Genomic DNA, 12,674 nt, shown 5'->3' with positions numbered 1-12,674 from the left:
CCTTCCCTCCTGCCCTCCTTCCTTCCTTCCTTCCTTCCTTCCTTCCTTCCTTCTTTCCTTCCTTCCTTCCTTCCTTCATTTGGAAGTGCATTAAACGGCTGGAAATACACCAGAATAGAAACTGCATTAGTTCAGCTAGTCTGAACAATTAGAGACCCTTGAAGTGGCTACAGTGCATCAAAGAAGCTGCTCAGTAATTTTTGATTAGGTCTGAGTGCTCACACTTCCTGACAGTGCTGTGAACCAGTGTTAATTTCGTTGACGAATAATTTTTGTCATAATTTTCGTCAACAGCATTTTTTCACCATAGACAACGAGACCATAACGAACTAAAACTCTTTTTAAATTACAAAAACTATGACGCAAATCTATTGACATTTTCGTCAATGAATAAAAACGAGACTAAAATGTTAGGGAGGGACTATTTTGGAAGAGATTCATTCAGAATGAATCTGCTGCGTGGTTCGGAGGTAGGACATAAGCTGCCTCATCACATCATGACCCTGTGAGGAACATGCTAATGGAGACCCGTTGTTGTTGTTGTTGTTGTTTTGGCCGTAAGCAGCAGACATTTCAAAGAGCTAAGATTTTGTTATAAGGCTACCAGTTAACATTTTAATTAATGTAATTTTTCCCAAAATCCCTCCTTTGGGTATTTCCAATGTGTTGCAGTGGTTTCTTATCCACACTAACTGCATGTTCATATCTGATACACAACGTGTACCGATGCTGTGTGTGTTTGTATGACAAGAATTAAATGGAGTGCATTTAAGAATAAGTGTATATAATACATATAAGAAGGTGGTGGCAAAACACTTTCAGCTGTCATTCATTCATTCATTCATTCCTTCCTTCCTTCCTTCCTTCCTTCCTTCTTTCCTTCTTTCCTTCCTTCCTTCCTTCATTTGGAAGTGCATTAAACGGCTGGAAATACACCAGAATAGAAACTGCATTAGTTCAGCTAGTCTGAACAATTAGAGACCCTTGAAGTGGCTACAGTGCATCAAAGAAGCTGCTCAGTAGTTTTTGATTAGGTCTGAGTGCTCACACTTCCTGACAGTGCTGTGAACCAGTGTTAATTTCGTTGACGAATAATTTTTGTCATAATTTTCGTCAACAGCATTTTTTCACCATCGACAACGAGACCATAACGAACTAAAACTCTTTTTAAATTACAAAAACTATGACGCAAATCTATTGACATTTTCGTCAATGAATAAAAACGAGACTAAAATGTTAGGGAGGGACTATTTTGGAAGAGATTCATTCAGAATGAATCTGCTGCGTGGTTCGGAGGTAGGACATAAGCTAACATACACTTGCTGCACGTCGCATAAAATGTCAAAAAATGTCAATATGTGGGAGTAAGAGAAGAGCAGACATATAGATAAATCTGACGACGCAAGAGAGAACTCTATTCAGTCCAGTTTTCTGAGCGCAGACACTGAAGCATACACACACAGAAAGCGTGTCTCACAGTGCGCGAGTACTCTTTCGCGTCACATGAATGGAGAATTACTCACAAAATTATGTTGAATTGTCTGTTTTGACGGGTATTCACGTAAACACTGTTGATTACGTCTTAAGTGAACGTAAACAGTAGGGAGGACGTGTATCAGTACATTGCATCCATTGCAACTGTGCATTCAGTTTTAAAGGGATAGCAGCCTAATTTAGTTGCTATTGTCCGAGTCATTGATGTTAATCAAGCAACAAAAGAAAGACAGAAAATCACAAACTGCTCTTGACTGAAAAACTTTAGTAGCCCTAAAGATTAAACTAACTTTATTTATAGAAATAAATATGTCTGCTTAAAAGAATGAAGAATATGGTAAACAAGTTACTATAAAGAATGCATAATTAGCCTATATAACATTGGTATTTCATCAAAAAGAAGACCATGTTCTTGTTCTTTGAGAAGTGGTTTTATTTAATTTTAACATAAAGGCATGTTGTGTGTCACCACAGTTAAATCGGTGTCTATCATGATAAAACCTTAATATCAAACCTACACTCTTAAAAATTAAGGTGCTTCACGATGCCATAGAATAACCTTTTTGTCTAAATGGTTCCATAAAGAACCTTTAACATCTGAAGAACCTTTCTGTTTCACAAAAGAAACAGAATGAAGTGGTCATTAAACTCGATTTTATCTTTATTTGTTTAAAATAAACAAATCATTTTTTAGTTACGCATGTAACCATGGTTCCCTAACAGGGAAGTAGACACTGCGTCCTCTAGAGATTGCTATGGGGAACACTATCAGCATGACCCGGTGTCCGAAGCACATGTCTAAACACAACAATAAAATTGGGTGGCAACACCCTATGATGTCACTATCGATGTGACCATAGTATAAAAGGGCACCGGAGGATCACACCATCCACTTCTTTATCCGAAGAACACAAAGCAGGCATCCCAGAGGCATGTCGAGGGGACGCAGTGTCTCATTCCCTCTCAGGGAAAAGCAGAGTACTCGGCATAACTGCCCTCTAGAGCAGGGGTGTCAAACTCAATTCCTCAGTTTTGTTCCAACCCTGCTCCAACACACATACCATGTAGTTTTCAAATAAGCCTGAAGGACTTGATTAGTTGGATCAAGTGTGTTTAATTAGGGTTGAATCTAAACTCTGCTGGGATCCGGCCCTCCTGGAATTGAGTTTCTCACCCCTGCTCTTTAGAGTGAGAGGAGCACTGCGAAGCTCAACCTAAAGGGCAGCTTATAAAGGAGGCTCACATAGAGCCTGACAACTCCAACCAGTTGCAGCAAAGAGCTCCAGGGAGTGGAGTACGCAGTATAACGACTCACACAGTATAGCAAAGTATAACAAATGAGAGGAGTAATACAATTATCAACCTAACTGCAGAAAGTAATCTCAAATAATCACTATAATGGCCCTCATTCTCACCACCTTAGGGAACGGCATACTTTGGATAACAAACCTCCAAGGAGGGAAGTACTGTCAGGCTCGACCTTAAGGGTGGCTTATTAGGGAGGCCCACCGAGAGCCTAACAACCTAGTAATACCACCAAACTGAGCTATAGGGAGCGGGATACTCAGCATAACGACTCTTCAAATGAGAGGAGTACTAACACACTTGACCTTCTGCAGAACAGAGCTCTGGGGAGCAAGTTCTCAACATAACGACACTCTAGAATGAGGGGAGTACTATCATGCTCACCTTTGGGAGAGGCGTACTCAGTATAACAACTCTTTAATTGAGGTGAGTACTGCCACACTCAACCTTTACAGCAGCTCATCAGGGAGGCTAACAAGAGCCTAATCAACCTGACATAACTGCACCATGGAGCCCAAGGGAGTGGAGTACTCTCTAAACTCTTTCCCAATGAAGCTTTCCCAAGGAAGCTCACAGAGAGACTAAACAACTTGAAACTGCTATCCAGGCAGAGCTCTAAGGTGTGGAGGCCTCACTAGAAAAAATATATAGCGAGTGGAAGCCTAACAATACAACCAACCATGTAAAGGCAGCTAGCCAAGGAGGCTCACAGAGAGCCTAGCAACTTGGCACCACTTCCTGACAGAGCGAGGACTTGCTCCTCCGGTGCCATTTTATACTATGGTCGCACCAGTAGTGATGTCATAAGCTGTTGCCGGCAAATGTTATTGTCATCTTTAGACATGTGTTTCAGACACTGGTCACGCTGATGACGTTCCCCCATATCAACCTCTAGAGCAGTGTTTCCCAACCGGGGTGCCATGTAAAAATATAATTTTTTAATATTTTTAAATTGCTAAAATGTTCAAAAAAAGCATCTATTATATAATTAATTTCTATATAATAAATTTCTGATGTCGCCAATAATTAGTAATGCACCGAAATTCCGGCTGCCGAAAATTAGTTCACTGAAAATGTTTCACACTTTCACGTGGTGTGACACTCTGCGTATTATCCCGCTCTATGTGTGTGCGCTCCGCTCAGTCGCTCCACTCGTATACCGTTCATGCTCATTGGAACAGCAAAGTCCACTCGAAAAACAAGCCGACATTAAACATCGATGTAGTACAGTATTGTTTCGGTCTGCAATAGCCCTACTGTGCTGTATGTAACATGATGTGTGGCAACTCTGGTAATGCTACCCTCTCATTCATTGATCTGCTAACCGCTATGTTATGCTCGCGTGTTCTGATAATAATAGCTTTCTAGGACTAAACATTATTTGGATAATTGGTAAAAAAAAATGAAATCTCTTAATAGCCCTACTGTTAGACCTGAAAAACTAAAAAGCAATTTATTTCATTTGTAGGCCTGTCATTATTTTTTATTTGTGCTATCATTATTAATTTCTTTATTTGTGTGAAATGACTGTTTACTTGTCATTTTTTTATTCAATTCAAAGTTTGAAATCAAGCTATCTCATGCTACTGCAACAAAATTACCCAACTGTAAAATCAAAAATAAACAGAGTGAGCAAAAATTTGTGAGATAGTTTAAGTTATAATGGTAAGTAAACAATGTAAACAACTACATTAAAATATGTCATATAAATTGGTCTCCTCATTAGAAATTAGCCTACTGATTGCCTCCATGGACAAAAAAATGAATAATATTAAAAATATCTGACACACACATATACAGTGGGTACGGAAAGTATTCAGACCCCCTTACATTTTTCACTCTTTGTTATATTGCAGCCATTTGCTAAAATCATTTAAGTTAATTTTTTTTCCTCATTAATGTACACACAGCACCCCATATTGACAGAAAAACACAGAATTGTTGACATTTTTGCAGATTTATTAAAAAAGAAAAACTTATATATATATATATATATATATATATATATATATATATATATATATATATAAATAAATAATGACACATTCTGCAGTTCTTCCCTGCTGTACCGAATGTCGATACTTTTCAAAGTATCATATCGAAGTTAGAAATTCAAATATTGTGACAAAATTAATTTTGTATGGTGCCACAAAGTTGTTAAAATTTCCAAAGGGTGCCACGACTAAAAAAAGGTTGGGAAACACTGCTCTAGAGGACGCAGTGTGAGTTCCCTTGAAAGGGAAAAAGGCATCCAACACAACTGTTTAGCTTTCATTTACCCCTGTGGTGAAAGTTTATATTGAGTTTATAACATTGTTTACATGTCTATCTGGTGTCTTTAATATGCTTAAAGGCAAATCGTGCAAATTCACGAGCATTTTATCCTTAAAACTGCAGTGTACCAAAGTTAAAGTCTCAAAAATGCTGTTTAAAACCAGCCGATTCCTACCATCATAAAAATTTAACCAATCCCCTCAGCTTGCATTGTGGGATTTTCATATCATTGGTAAAGCTTTCTACCCAAGGATGTTGGTTTTTAGATAGTAGCTTTCTGAGATGACAACGGAAACATAGTTTGTGTAATATTAGCAACACATCATAAGCTATCTATCTATCTATCTATCTATCTATCTATCTATCTATCTATCTATCTATCTATCTATCTATCTATCTATCTATCTATCTATCTATCTATCTATCTATCTATCTATCTATCTATCAATTACTGTTATGTGTCTGACGTTGTAGAAAGTGATACATAAAATGCATCACCATGCATCGATTTAAAGACAACCCTGTATAATTCACTTCCTCTTTTTCTTCGGAATCAGTTTATGGTTCAAACATATATGGTTGAATTAATCAAGTATTTCCACTTGCCATTGTGTAGTGTTTACTTCTTCAGGTAACTGAGTGAAAGTCAAGCAGGTAGTCTGAGGGTGTGTGATTGGGTGGAGACGGGGACTAATTTGCATATTTATGTTACTGTGTAAACTGGATTAGGTAAGAGTGTCGTGATAGTTACTGTATATTCAAGCCATTTTAAGGCATGAAATTATTTTCACAAGAAAAAGTATTTAAACACATCATTTTCATTATCAAAAAAGATGGATTAAAAGATGATGATTATTAAAGATGATATAGAAGGATAAAATTAGTTTTTAAAGTTACAAGCATCAACTTTTTTAGTTCCCGAAAGTTAATGCTTGTAACCTTAAAAAACTGCAATTATCAAGTAAAATTTCTGTTAATTTTTCAGCATTATTTATTAGAACAATTATATGCCATCATGATTTTAGACAGTCATTGTCTGATTGCTTTGAGAATGAGCAGTCTTTGCAACTGGCCTGATGATGCTGTTCTAGTCATAAGCAACAAAAGCTACAATGTTATCTTCCTGATTATGTGGTCTTCCCTTTCCTTTTCTTCACCTCCCCTTGTGTAGACCTTGACGATGAGGTCTTACCTCAGTTGCTGTATTAATTTGCCTCTCATTTCGTTGATATTTCTGTTGTGCTGACTGCAGACTGTTATTGTTGTTTTTCCATCTTGTTGGCGGAGCTATGGCCCTTGGCCATTTTAATTGACTGATTTTCTGGCAGAGAGCTCACTGAATCAGAGAGGCAGATTCAATCAGCCGTGCATTCAGCTGAAGCTGGAGAAACCAAGAATGGAAGGGGGGTGGAGGGTGGGTGGAAAGGCCTCGGTCAAAGGGTCCAAAAATGAATGGGAGAGACAGGCAGATGTTTTGTTTCCAGTCCCCTAAAAGGCCTTTTTTAATTACTTTATACATTTGTATTCTGGTGTGTGCATCTGTTGCTCCATGTTATCCCCAAGAGCATGAGTTTGAGATGTGAATGGCTTAGGAGTCTACTTTAAACATTAAAGTCAAATTTGAAATCAGAAATTACCCTATTTATTTTCTTAATACACATTGTGTTATTGCACATGCTGCATCCATTCATGCATGTTATTCCAAAGGGAAAAAAAAAAAACTTTTTAAACAAAATGTAATAACTTGTACCGCCTCTGCAGTGACTATTCTTCTTGGCTGACATCACCCGCTCCTTTTATTTTTAACCCTTCCCCTCAAACCACTTACTTTTTTTCCCTCACAGAATATCCTGTTTCACTCAGAAATGCATCACATTATGAAAACAAAATTTGTTTCAAATGCTGCTTCATGTTGAGCAAAGAAGCTACTAAACTGCTTTTGAAAACAGCTACAATGTGCCTTCAGTTGTCATTTTGAGAAATGTAGCCTCATATGATGCGTGCTGCATTCCTAAAAATGCAGCACAAAAGCTGATTTCCTCTCAGCGTTGTAGGTGGAAGACTTTTATATCACCCCTTTTTGCCATCTTGGGTTATTTCAGTTTTTATTAGGTGAGCATGTAAATAATAGTTGAGGACTTCTGCACTTGGGAAGGTTCAAACAGGGCTGAAAAACACACTTGAGCATTATAATGAAATGCCCTCTAATTATTGTCTGCACAGGTACAAACATCAGCAACTTATCTGCTGTCCAAGCAGGAATAACATTTAGTCCAGGCATTTCTGTATAACCGATTCAGGAAATACTTAAATGTGGATGGCTAATAGCTGTAATGTAATTAGACTTGCTCTTCATGACACTGACTCATTATATGAATTAGCTACTTTACCGCTATGTCGGAGCTGTGAGACTTTATTCACACTGCATAAAAATTATGATTTTCAGAATATTCAGACTGCTTTTTATATGTGGAAATATTCTTTATATTTAGACAACATTTTGCCATATCCATTACTATTGTTTAACTTAAATTGTTATCTGTTTTTAGTAGACAAAAATAAAAATTGTTGATGCAAAATCAAAGCAAATATTTCACTATTGATTGTTTTCATGATGGCAGTAAGAACAATTTGATGTATTTATATCAGGCTTCTGAAAAGCAGATTTAATATGATTGTTCCCCCTCTCTACCTGCCTGAACACCTACATTGCCTATTTTTTATTTATTTATTTATTTTAGAAAGAAAGAAAGAAAGAAAGAAATGCTTTTAGTCAGCAAGGATGCATTAAATTGATCAGAAGTGACAATAGAAACATTTATAACTTTACAAAATATTTCTATTTCAAATAAATGGTTGCTAAAATTGTATAATGGTTTCCACAAAAATATTAAACAGCACAACTGTTTTCAACTGTTTTCCTGAGCAGCAAATAAGCACATTAGAATGATTTCTGAATGATCATGTGACACTGAAGACTGGAGTAATGGCTTCTGAAAAATCAGCTTTTTCATCTCAAGTAAATTACATTTTAAAATAATAAGGAAATGGTTATTTTAAAATGTAATAATATTTCACAATATTACTGTTGTAGCTGTATTTTTGATTAAAAAACAGCCTTGTTGAGCACAAGACTTTCAAAAATATTACAAAAATGTATCGACCCCAAATTTTTAAGTGATAGTGTAGCTTGCTTCGCTCATCCCATTAATTTTGTGTTTTAACTTCCCCACAGACCCTGTGTGTATATTCCCCTTCCTTTCACCTCAGATCCTCTCTGAAACTTAAGGCTTTCTGAAAAGCCCTCCTTTCCTCAAACAAAAAAGACTCAATTTCTATATCCTACATCATTTCTGCGAACAGGATAGCCTATATGTGTCAGGCCTGTAATTGAGTAAATTGCAATGTCTGTCACTGCTGTTTGTTCCATTTGGGCAGACTAATTTGCCCAAGCCCTTCGCTTCAAGGCGCTGGGCTCCCTCAGTTCGCCTGAAAATGAGCCTTGTCACTCACGCCATAGCATTTGCCCAGTACATCATTACCAGATCTGTTTACTGGCACCAACATGTTCAAGGACAAAAAGTAAGATGGATTGAGTGATGTTTATTATGCACTGGCCTGGGCTTTCTTTGCTGTTCCTAGAGCCACGGGACATGTTAATAAGCGGCAATACAGTCAATCCTCGTAGTTGTGCTTACTGCAAATTTGGGTGAAAATTATTAGGAGCCCAGCATCAGCATTCTTTTGTGATCACTGGTGTTTGCTCATCTCCTTTGTTTTGTTGCGTTGATGGATGTCTTTCCAGGCCTCAGCAACTGAAATATTGTCATCTGATTGATAGCTGACATAATGAGTGGCCGTATACAGCGAATGCAGACAAGCCGGCATTTCACTTGTCTGATTGGTTAATGCGCTTCAAACAAAGTGGCCTCTACGAGCTGTCAGTCACTGTCACAAGACCCATCACCTGTGCTGTTGCCATGGCAATGGCTTAGAAAGGGAGACATAAGCGAGGCAGATTTTTATGGTTAGTCCGTGACAGGTTTTCACAAAGGCTGTGCTCAACAGATCCTCAGAGCTAAAATCTGAAAACAAACCATTTGACTTACAGTATGTCTCTGAACGTGTGTGTGTGTGTGTCTGAGATTGCATGAGCTGCTGTGTGTGTGTGTGTTTCTGTAGGGGAGGAACTCTGTTTGTTTATGTGTGTGAGCACACAATCTCAGATCTTTGAGACTACTAACAGATTACTGGTCGTGGATGTCACGCGTGTGTCAGCGCCAGGGTACAATGACAGGGTGAAAAAGTGCAAGCAATGGTGTCTCCATGGATGACATAAATCACCTACATGAAATGTCTGTCACCTTCCCTCTGTTAGCCATCAATCAGCCCTACACAGGGTAAGATGATGGGCTCAAGCTCTCTTACCCTCTGTCATTCTGTCTGTCTTTATATCTGTCATTTCCTGTGCTCTGATTGGTGTCTTCTCATCATTATTGAGCTTTCCCCATAGGAAAGAAAAATCAAAAGTGGGATCTCTTTAGCATCTCAAATATTTCTCCTAGACAGAAATGAGTTTACTTTAAGATCGGATTGAGATTTTTGCTTGAGTCTCCTGCTTCTCAAACTTGTCTCCTGAGACAAAAACTCTTAACAGGTCTCCTTTAAAGCTTTAGAAGAGATCTCAACAACATCATACACTATGCTAAAATATTTCTCTTTAGCTAAAGACTCTGATGGTCTCACATTTGTCTCCTTTAAAGCTTTAAAAGAGATCTCAACAACATCACACACTGTGCTAAAATATTTATCTTTAGCTAAAGACTCTGATGGTCTCATATTTGTCTCCTTTAAAGCTTTAGAGGAGATCTCAACAAAATCACACACTGTGCTCAGATATTTCTCCTTAGCTAGAGACTCTGGATCTCTCACATTTGTCTCCTAAAATGTTTACATTAGAGATCTCAACAACATCACACACTGTGCTTAGATTTTTCTCTTTAGCTAAATAATCTGGGGGTCTCATATTTGTCTCCTTTCAAGCTTTAGAAGAGATCCCAACAACTTTACAAAGTGTGCATCAAGTGAAGTACCTGAAAGGAGTTAAAGGCTATATTGAGAGAGAAATTATGCAGAAATAAGGATAATGTTACTTTTTATAAGACAATGTTTATGTACTTAGGCACATAATTTGTTGTTGAAAATCGTAATGTGCCTTAATCAAAACTGATTTACAGAAAATGTAACCCTGGGGCTTTCTTTGCTGAAAGGCACATACAGGTGCATCTCAATAAATTAGAATGTCGTGGAAAAGTTCATTTATTTCAGTAATTCATCTCAAATCGTGAAACTCGTGTATTAAATAAATTCAATGCACACAGACTGAAGTAGTTTAAGTCTTTGGTTCTTTTAATTGTGATGATTTTGGCTCACATTTAACAAAAACCCACCAATTCACTATCTCAACAAATTAGAATACTTCATAAGACCAATAAAAAAACCTTTTAAAAACTTTTTAGTGAATTGTTGGCCTTCTGGAAAGTATGTTCATTTACTGTACATGTACTCAATACTTGGTAGGGGCTCCTTTTGCTTTAATTACTGCCTCAATTCGGCGTGGCATGGAGGTGATCAGTTTGTGGCACTGCTGAGGTGGTATGGAAGCCCAGGTTTCTTTGACAGTGGCATTCAGCTCATCTGCATTTTTTGGTCTCTCGTTTCTCATTTTCCTCTTGACAATACCCCATAGATTCTCTATAGGGTTCAGGTCTGGTGAGTTTGCTGGCCAGTCAAGCACACCAACACCATGGTCATTCAACCAACTTTTGGTGCTTTTGGCAGTGTGGGCAGGTGCCAAATCCTGCTGGAAAATGAAATCAGCATCTTCAAAAAGCTGGTCAGCAGAAGGAAGCATGAAGTGCTCCAAAATTTCTTGGTAAACAGGTGCAGTGACACTGGTTTTCAAAAAACACAATGGACCAACACCAGCAGATGACATTGCACCCCAAATCATCACAGACTGTGGAAACTTAACACTGGACTTCAAGCAACTTGGGCTATGAGCTTCTCCACCCTTCCTCCAGACTCTAGGACCTTGGTTTCCAAATGAAATACAAAACTTGCTCTCATCTGAAAAGAGGACTTTGGACCACTGGGCAACAGTCCAGTTCTTCTTCTCCTTAGCCCAGGTAAGACGCCTCTGACACTGTCTGTGGTTCAGGAGTGGCTTAACAAGAGGAATACGACAACTGTAGCCAAATTCCTTGACACGTCTGTGTGTGGTGGCTCTTGATGCCTTGACCCCAGCCTCAGTCCATTCCTTGTGAAGTTCACTCAAATTCTTGAATCGATTTTGCTTGACAATTCTCATAAGGCTGCGGTTCTCTCAGTTGGTTGTGCATCTTTTTCTTCCACACTTTTTCCTTCCACTCAACTTTCTGTTAACATGCTTGGATACAGCACTCTGTGAACAGCCAGCTTCTTTGGCAATGAATTTTTGTGGCTTACCCTCCTTGTGAAGGGCGTCAGTGATTGTCTTCGGGACAACTGTCAGCAGTCTTCCCCATGATTGTGTAGCCTAGTGAACCAAACTGAGAGACCATTTTGAAGGCTCAGGAAACGGTTGCAGGTTTTTTTTAGTTGATTAGCTGATTGGCATGTCACCATATTCTAATTTGTTGAGATAGTGAATTGGTGGGTTTTTGTTAAATGTGAGCCAAAATCATCACAATTAAAAGAACCAAAGACTTAAACTACTTCAGTCTGTGTGCATTGAATTTATTTAATACACAAGTTTCACAATTTGAGATGAATTACTGAAATAAATGAACTTTTCCACGACATTCTAATTTATTGAGATGCACCTGTAAATGGCTTATGACTCAGTCTTGATTATTAATTGACTAATTTGATTATTAATACATATAATATGGTAGACATGTTTGAGCTCATATTGAGGCATTTGACTTGCACACTTTGTAAATTTATTGAGATCAATTCTGAAGTTTAGAGGAAACAAATGTGAGAGCTCCCGAGTCTTTAGTGTAGGAGAAAAATCTGAGCACAGTGTGTGATGTTGTTGAGATCTCTTCTAAACTTTTGAGGAGACAAATGTGAGAGATCCAGAGTCTCTGGCTAAGGAGCAATATCTGAGCACAGCGTGTGATGCTGTTGAGATATTGTTTGACACATTGGAGGAGACAAATATGAGACCACCAGAGTCTTCAGACTAGGAGAACTGTCTGAGCACAGTGTATGCTGTTGTTGAGATCTCTTCTAAAGCTTTAAAAGAGACCATTGTGACAGTGTTAGAGTTTTTGTCTCAGGAGACAAGTTTGAGAAGCAGGAGACTTAAGCAAAAGTTTCCATTCAATTTTAAAGTAACCTAATTTCTGTCTAGGAGAAATATTTGAGATGTTAAAGAGATTATTTTATTTTATTTTTCTTTGCTCTGGTTAGCTTCAATGTCATTTATCCACACCATTTCAATCAAAAACAATACATACATTGTCATATTTGAAGTTGTTTTATGTAGACAGTGTTTTATTGCACAATGATTTAACAGAGGAAACCATAACCTATATTTACATACATGCAAAAAT

General features: G+C 37.9%; 1 protein-coding gene across 1 annotated transcript in view; it reads left to right on the top strand.

The window, feature by feature from the left end:
- The window catches only part of LOC107565684 (neural-cadherin-like), a 222,178-nt gene that overhangs the window by 137,653 nt on the left and 71,851 nt on the right, over positions 1-12,674 (top strand). The window lies entirely within an intron of this gene.

This window comes from Sinocyclocheilus grahami, unplaced genomic scaffold, assembly GCF_001515645.1.
Source record: "Sinocyclocheilus grahami isolate Dianchi unplaced genomic scaffold, SAMN03320097.WGS_v1.1 scaffold1017.1, whole genome shotgun sequence".
NCBI lineage: Eukaryota > Metazoa > Chordata > Actinopteri > Cypriniformes > Cyprinidae > Sinocyclocheilus > Sinocyclocheilus grahami.
Note: the sequence above shows the minus strand (reverse complement) of the source record. Positions and strands in the feature narration are given on the sequence as shown.